Source organism: Momordica charantia (genome assembly GCF_013281855.1).
Source record: "Momordica charantia cultivar OHB3-1 chromosome 7 unlocalized genomic scaffold, Mcharantia_2.0 BLBB01000007.1, whole genome shotgun sequence".
NCBI classification, from domain to species: domain Eukaryota; kingdom Viridiplantae; phylum Streptophyta; class Magnoliopsida; order Cucurbitales; family Cucurbitaceae; genus Momordica; species Momordica charantia.
Window position 1 is genome coordinate 14,326,728 of NW_028275165.1, and position 7,923 is coordinate 14,334,650.

At 40.1% G+C, this 7,923-nt stretch overlaps 1 pseudogene; it reads left to right on the top strand.

The window, feature by feature from the left end:
• Nucleotides 1-265: 265 nt before the first annotated feature.
• Nucleotides 266-7,447, top strand: LOC148210421 (uncharacterized; annotated as a pseudogene).
• Nucleotides 7,448-7,923: the final 476 nt, after the last annotated feature.

The window sequence follows — 7,923 nt, forward strand, 5'->3', positions numbered from 1 at the left end:
GATTTGAAAACTTTCGAAGAACATATAACTTCGATCTAAATTCAAGAGCATATATCTTCACATCAAGTTCGAGAGAAAGAATCAGAGGATAATGATTAGAGATTGAATCCACTATACAACACATACAAACAATATAAAAGTTCAACTCCACGAAACTTAATTTCTCCGGAAATTTCGTGTGAACAAATTGGCCGGTGGAACGATCTCTACCTCTCATCTCTTTCCCAAGGCTTAAACTTCTCTCAAGAAAAGGAAAGAAGAAACAATGACATCTAAGAAAACTTATTCGATCAATACCTCTTACACAAGATCGATCACCCGTAGTCGTTCAAAAGAAATCCGGTTAGGAGAAGATCAAACACCTCCAGCTGTTGCTAAGAAAATACTGCAGCAGATGAAGAAACCTACTCAAGTTGTGGTTGTTATCAAGGAGAATCCTTTGTTCATCGAGTCTGCTCCTTCGTCTGTTCAGTTGGAGAAAATTCCAGAAATCGATGTGATGTCTATTATGATGGCCGATGCAAGCAGCACGGAAGAAAGGATGGCTGAAATGGAAAGGAAACTCGCTGCGCTAATGAAGACGGTGGAAGAAAGGGACTATGAAATCGCTTCCCTCAAGAATCAAATTGAAAATAAAGATGTTGCTGAGTCGAGTCAAACCCCTGCTCTCAAGATAAATAACAAGGGAAAGACTATCGCTCAAGAAAATCAATCGCAGTATTCCACTTTGATGTCTGTTCAGCAACTCCAAGATATGATCACGAACACGATCAGAGCGCAATACGGCGGACCTTCTCAAAGCTCCCTCTTGTATTCTAAACCATATACTAAGAGGATTAATGATCTAAGAATGCTTGCTGGATACCAACCTCCAAAGTTCCAGCATTTCGATGGAAAGGGCAATCCCAACCAACATATTGCCCACTTCGTCGAAACTTGTGAGAATGCTGGCACAAGAGGCGATCAAATGGTCAAGCAGTTCGTCCGAACGTTGAAGGGAAATGCCTTTGACTGGTATACTGATCTCGAACCTGAAACAATCTAGAGTTGGGAACAGCTTGAAAGAGAATTCTTGAATCGCTTTTACAGCACAAGGATAACCGTCAGTATGATGGAGCTCACCAGTTGCAAACAAAGAAAAGGTGAACCAGTTGTTGAATATATCAACCGGTGGAGAGCTCTAAGTCTTAACTGCAAGGACAAACTCACGGAAGTATCTGCTGTGGAAATGTGCACTCAAGGCATGAATTGGAGACTTCTTTATATCCTTCAGGGGATAAAACCCCGCACATTTGAAGAACTAGCAACTCGTGCTCATGACATGGAGATAAGTATTTCTAGTAGAGGTAATAAAGAGCCTCTGGTCTCAGATGTGAAGAAAGAGAAGAAGGAAATGAAGAGCACAGAGAAGATCTCCAAGGGTTCTATGAAGGAATCTATGGTCGTTAATACGACTCCTCTCAAATTTTCCTCGAAAGGAAAAGAAATAGAAAAGAAGATAGAAAAGCGACAAGATGGAAATGTAAGACGTCGCCCATCTCTGGAAGAAAGACAAGAAAAGGTTTATCATTTTCCAGATTCTGACCTTGCAGATATGTTAGAGCAACTACTGGAAAAGGGACTCATAGAACTCCCTGAATGCAAACAACCTGAACAAATGGGAAAAACAAATGATCCTAACTATTGTGTATATCATCGAGTCGTTAGTCATCCAATAGAAAAATGCTTCGTTTTGAAAGAACGAATCTTGAAGCTCGCTCGAGAAAAGAAGATTGAGCTGGATCTTGATGAAGTGGCCCAAACAAATCATGCTGCGATAATCCCAAATTTTGGCAGCCAGTTGTCCACAATCTCATTTCATGACGACGAAATGGTTTGGATCCAATTTGGGACCCTCGAACCTATGGTCATTTCATCCCAACATACGACTCATAGGAAGAACTCTCAAGAAAAAGACGAATTTACAGAGGACGGAGAAGGAGAATGGACTCTTGTAACTTGTCGGAAGAAGCAAAAACAAAATTGCGTCAAGAAAGAGTCTCGCCTATATCGAGACCATAAAAGAAGAAGCAGAACTCAAAAGAAAAAGAGAAATAAAAGTTTGAGGAAACCTAAGCTGGTCATGGAAGAGAACGAATATATTTCTCGACCTCGACAAATGATAACTTTGGAAGATTTCTTTCCAGCGAGTTTCCTTAATGATAATCAAGAGGAAATCTTTGAAATAGTTTCTTGTCACACTATCACTATAACTGACAATGACAATGCTTCTACAAGTTTAACAGAAGCAACGACAAAGTCAAAAGGTATGTCATCTTTCAATATAAGTGATTTGTTGTCGCTTCCTCGAGAGGTAAAAAATGCTCTTGTTAAGGCATTGAAAGATTCTGACATTCCAGCCTCTCAAGAAAACACATGTGTTTCATGTTGTACGTCTATTGGCTTCACAGATGAAGATTTGTTGCTTGGGTCAAAATCCTATAACAGACCATTATTTGTCTCAGGATATATTCGGGAACAAAAGGTCGACCGAATTCTTATTGATGATGGCTCAGCTGTCAATATAATGCCTAAGTCAACCATGAAGCAGTTAGGCATTTCGATGGAAGAGTTATCAAATAGTAAATTGGTGATCCAAGGTTTAAATCAAGGTGGGCAGCGAGCAATTCGCATGATCCGTCTTGAACTCAGCATTGGGGACTTAAAAGCTAACACTCTATTCCATGTCATAGACTCCAGGACCACTTACAAGTTATTATTATGGCGCCCTTGGATTCATGGAAATGGAGTAGTAACGTCCACACTGCATCAATGTTTCGAATTTTATCAAGATGGCATTAAGAAAATTGAAGCTGATACGAACCCGTTCTTAGAGGCTGAGTCTCATTTTGCAGATGCGAAATTCTATATGAAGACTGAGATTATAGGGGAAACTATACCCAAAAAAATCCCCTTGATCAAGAGCTGTGATAAACCTAAGTCGGACAACTAGAAGATTCTTCAGCCAAAAGATTAATCAAAGAAGTAAACACTTCTAATGTCCAAAAGAATGAAACATCATAGCGCCACAAAGTTATGGGCTTCGAAGGTTGTGAAAGCGCCAACTGCTCCTATCCTTCGCTATGTCCCTTTATCTTGGTGAAAGAAGGGTGAATCACCATTTACGGAATGCTCGGGAAACCTAATGATCGGTGATGTAGAAATCTTGAAAGAGAACTTCACCACACCTCTTAAAAAGATAACAAAGCAAGAGGCTAAAATGCCCGAGGACGACCAGATAAAGGTGATCTTGCCTGAGAAGCGAACGAATGATGGATTTGACCCAAAAGCATATAAGCTTTTGGCAAAAGCAGGCTATGATGTTACAACTCATATTGAGTTTAAAAGCCTAAGGATCTCCGATGAAATACCCAAACTTTCTTCAACCCAAAAGAAGTTGCAAAAAGAGGGTTAGGTCATACCTACCTCAAGAGCAGGCCTTGGATATAAATCACCAGAGCCTGTTCGCATTACGAGGAAAGGGAAAGCAAAGGTCGCAGATACGAACCATATTACGATAGAAGAAGCTGACGACCTTGAAAAAAAATAAGGAAAGTGCTAACCAAAGGGTTTCTACGTTAGATCACATCAGACCGCCGGTTGCACGCTCTTTGATCTTTGAAAGATTAAGTGCCAGTACCGCAGAAGAAGAAGCTTCAAATCCAGCTTCTAGTGCTACGCGCGCTTCGGCTTTTCAGAGGTTAGGCACGGCCACAAGAGAAGAAGGAAGCTCACGTGTACCTATTTCTTCTAAACGACCTTCAGTTTTTCGAAGACTAAGCTTTACACCAGCAAAAAATAAGGACAAATGTTCTGCATCAGTTTTCGAACGCTTGGGACATGAAGAGACAGGAGAAGCTTCAAAAAAGAGGCAACTTACTAAAACGAAAGGTGACAAAGAAATCTATAGTAGTGTTCCCTCCAGAATGAGAAGAAGGACACGTATTTTTGTAAGTACGGAGGGCTTTTTTGAAGGTGAAGCCGCATACTATCATCCTAACGAAACCGGTGGATGAGAGTGAAGAATAAGAGGAAGATAAGGCCGAATGTTGCCATGTTACTGTTGAAGAGGCCTTAGACACTGAAACATCTGAAGAAGATGTCGAAGAAGCCCCATCATCATTAGAAGATGGCAATCAGCCAACAGTTGACGAACTTAAGGAAGTAAATCTTGGCACGATAGAAGATCCGCGTCCAACCTTCATAAGTGCGTCACTTACTCGTGATGAAGAAAGTAAATATATGAACCTACTCATCACATACAGAGATATTTTTGCTTGGTCATACAAACAAATGTCAGGACTTGATCCAAAAGTGGCAGTCCATCACCTTGCAATTAAATAAGGATATTGGCCAGTGAAACAAGCACAATGTCGATTTCGACCAGAACTTATATCTCAAATCGAAGTTGAGGTTAATAAATTGATAGAGGCAAGTTTCATCCGTGAAGTGAAATATCGAACATGGATAGCAAACATTGTTCCTGTAAGAAAGAAGAACGACCAACTTCGTGTGTGCGTTGATTTTCGTGACTTAAACAATGCATGTCCCAAGGATAATTTTCCATTACCAATCACCGAAATCATGGTTGATGCTACTACAGGACATGAATCCTTATCTTTCATGGATGGATCATCAAGATACAATCAAATTCGGATGGCACTCGAAGACGAAGAAATGATCGAACTCCGAAAGGGATATATTGTTATAAGGTAATGCCCTTCGGACTAAAAAATGCAGGTGCCACTTATCAGCGCGCCTTGCAAAAGGTCTTTGATGACATGCTACATAAACATGTTGACGATCTCGTGGTTAAGTCCAAAAAGCGACAAGATCATCTTAGGGATCTAAAAGTAGTCTTTGATCGCTTGAGAAAGTATCAATTAAAGATGAATCCTCTAAAGTGTGCATTCGGAGTTACCTCGGGAAAGTTCTTTGGTTTCATTGTAAGACATCGGGGAATCGAAATCGATCAGTCAAAGATTGACGCTATTCAAAAAATGCCAAGACCTAAGAACTTACACGAGCTGAGAAGCCTTCAGGGTCGTCTGGCCTATATCAGGAGATTCCTCTCCAATCTAGCTAGCCGATGCCAACCTTTCCAGAGATTGATGAGGAAGGATACAAGTTTCGAATGAGATCAAGCATGTGAAAATGCTTTTGAAAGCATAAAAAAATACTTGCTTAATCCACCTGTCTTAGGTGCACCCATAGCAGGAAAGCCGTTGATATTATATATCACGGCGCAAGAAAGATCGCTCGGAGCATTGTTGGCACAAGAAGGAGAAAAAGGGAAAGAACGAGCCCTTTATTACTTGAGTAGAACCTTGATCGGAGCTGAGTTAAACTACTTTCCAATTGAGAAGATGTGTCTTTCTCTCTTCTTCACCGTCGATAAATTAAGGCACTATATACAAGCCTTTACGGTGCATCTAGTTGCTAAGGCTGATCCAATGAAATATGTCTTGTCTAGACCGATCATTTCGGGACGTTTGGCAAAATGGGCTATTTTACTCCAACAATACGATATTGTTTACGTACCGCAAAAGGCAATGAAAGGGCAAGCATTGGCGGACTTCCTAGCGAATCATCCAGTCCCATCAGATTGGAAATTGTGCGAGGACTTGCCTGATGAAGAAGTAGTCTATGTTGAAATAAAGGAACCTTGGACCATGTACTTTGATGGTGCAACACGAAGAAATAGAGTGGGGGTAGGTGTTGTTTTTGTCTCACCTGAGAAGCATATGTTACCCTATAGCTTCACACTTGGTGAATTGTGTTCAAACAACGCTGCTAAATATCAAGCGCTCATCATAGGACTTCAAATTGCCATAGAAATCGGAATAACATACATTGAGATCTACGGCGATTCGAAGTTGATAATTAACCAACTTCTGCTGGAGTATGATGTGAAGCACGAAGACCTTAAGCCTTACTTCGTTTATGCGAGACGACTACTGGAGAGGTTTGATGGTGTAACACTAGAGCATGTTCCTCGTTCGGAGAACAAAAAGGCAGATGCCCTAGCAAATCTGGCTACTGCTCTTACAGTTTCAGAAGATGAGACGTTGCACATTTCATTCTGTCAAAAATGGGTCACCCCACCAATCGAAAGTGAGCATAAAGAAGCAAATACTATATCAGTTTGCATCATTGAAGAAGAAGATTGGCGACAATCCATTATAGATTATCTTCAACATGAAAAGCTTCTAGTGGATCTTCGACATAAGACTGAAATACGTAGAAGAGCTGCTCGATTTATCTACTACAAAGATGCTCTTTACCGTTGTTCATTTGAAGGTCTCTTCCTTCGATGTTTGGGAAAGAAAGAATCTGCTAAGGCATTAGAAGAAGCACACTCGGGAGTTTGTGGTGCTCACCAATCTAGACCAAAGCTCCATTTCCGATTAAAGAGAATGGGTTATTATTGGCCCACAATGGTTCAAGATTCTATGGAATATGCGAAGAAGTGTGAAGCTTGTCAGATTCACGCTAATTTCATACATCAGCCACCAGAGCCTCTACACCCCATTGTAGCTTCGTGGCCATTTGAATCTTGGGGACTTGATCTTGTCGGTCCTATAACGCCCAAATCTTCAGCTGGAATTCTTACGTACTCACAGGGACTGATTATTTTTCAAGGTGGGCTGAAGCGATTGCACTAAAAGAGACAAAGAAAGAGAACATTGTAAAGTTCGTCCCAACTCATATAATTTTTCAGTACGGAATACCTCAACAAATTGTCACTAACAATGGCAGACAATTCTCCAATAGTCTGATGGACAAACCATGTGAAAAGTTTAGCTTCAAGCAATATAAAACGTCCATGTATAATGCTGCAGCGAATAGGTTGGCAGAAGCATTCAACAAGACGTTATGCAACTTATTGAAGAAGGTGGTCTCCAAGACAAAAGGAAACTAGCAAGAGAAGATCGGTGAAGTGTTATGGGCTTATCGAACTACTCATCGTACTCCTACAGGAGCTACGCCTTACTCTTTAGTTTATGGTGTAGAAGCTATCCTTCCATTGGAGCGAAAAATTCCATCACTAAGAATGGAAGTGCTAAAAGGTTTAACCACTGAAGATAATGCAAAATTACGCCTTCAAGAGTTAGAAGCACTTGACGAAAAGAGACTTGATGCGCAGCAAACATTGGAATACTATCAGGCTCGAATGACCAAAGCCTTCAATAAAAATGTTGGGCCTCGGTCATTTCAGGTTGGTGATATGGTGCTTGCTGTTCGAAGACCTATCATCACGACGTGTCACACAGGGAATAAGTTCACACCTAAATGGGACGGACCCTATATCATCAAAGAAGTGTACACAGCATATAAGATCGTTGATAAAGATGGATTGAGAATTGGTCCAATTAACGACAAATTTCTTAAAAGATTTTATGCGTGAAATGTAAACACTCTTATCGTAAGAGTCTAAACTACATGATACTCCTGGCCCGCATGAGTTTCAAAAGGTGAACGACTCAAAAAAAAAATCTTGTATTTGAACTACGTTATGACTTGATCCCTTTCATTGATGGGTACGTAGGCAGCTTAAAGGAAATTTTAAGTTCAGTCTATAATAAAAAAATCTCAAATCATGAATCAAGGAAAATTTATTCTTTTATGATTAAAAAAGAAAGAGAAGTATTATTATCATGAAATCATAGAGTCCATACATGAAATGATAAATAAATATATATATATATATATATATATATATACACAAAAAAAAATCCTCTAAAATCTCGGCATCCACTTGAAGTCCTTCAACTCTTGTTGCGCGTCCTCCAATATTCCACGATAGGCCTCAAGCAATCTGACGTCTGCATTATTCACAATCGAAGCACCTTCAATATCATTCATCTTCTCTCGCACTTTAGA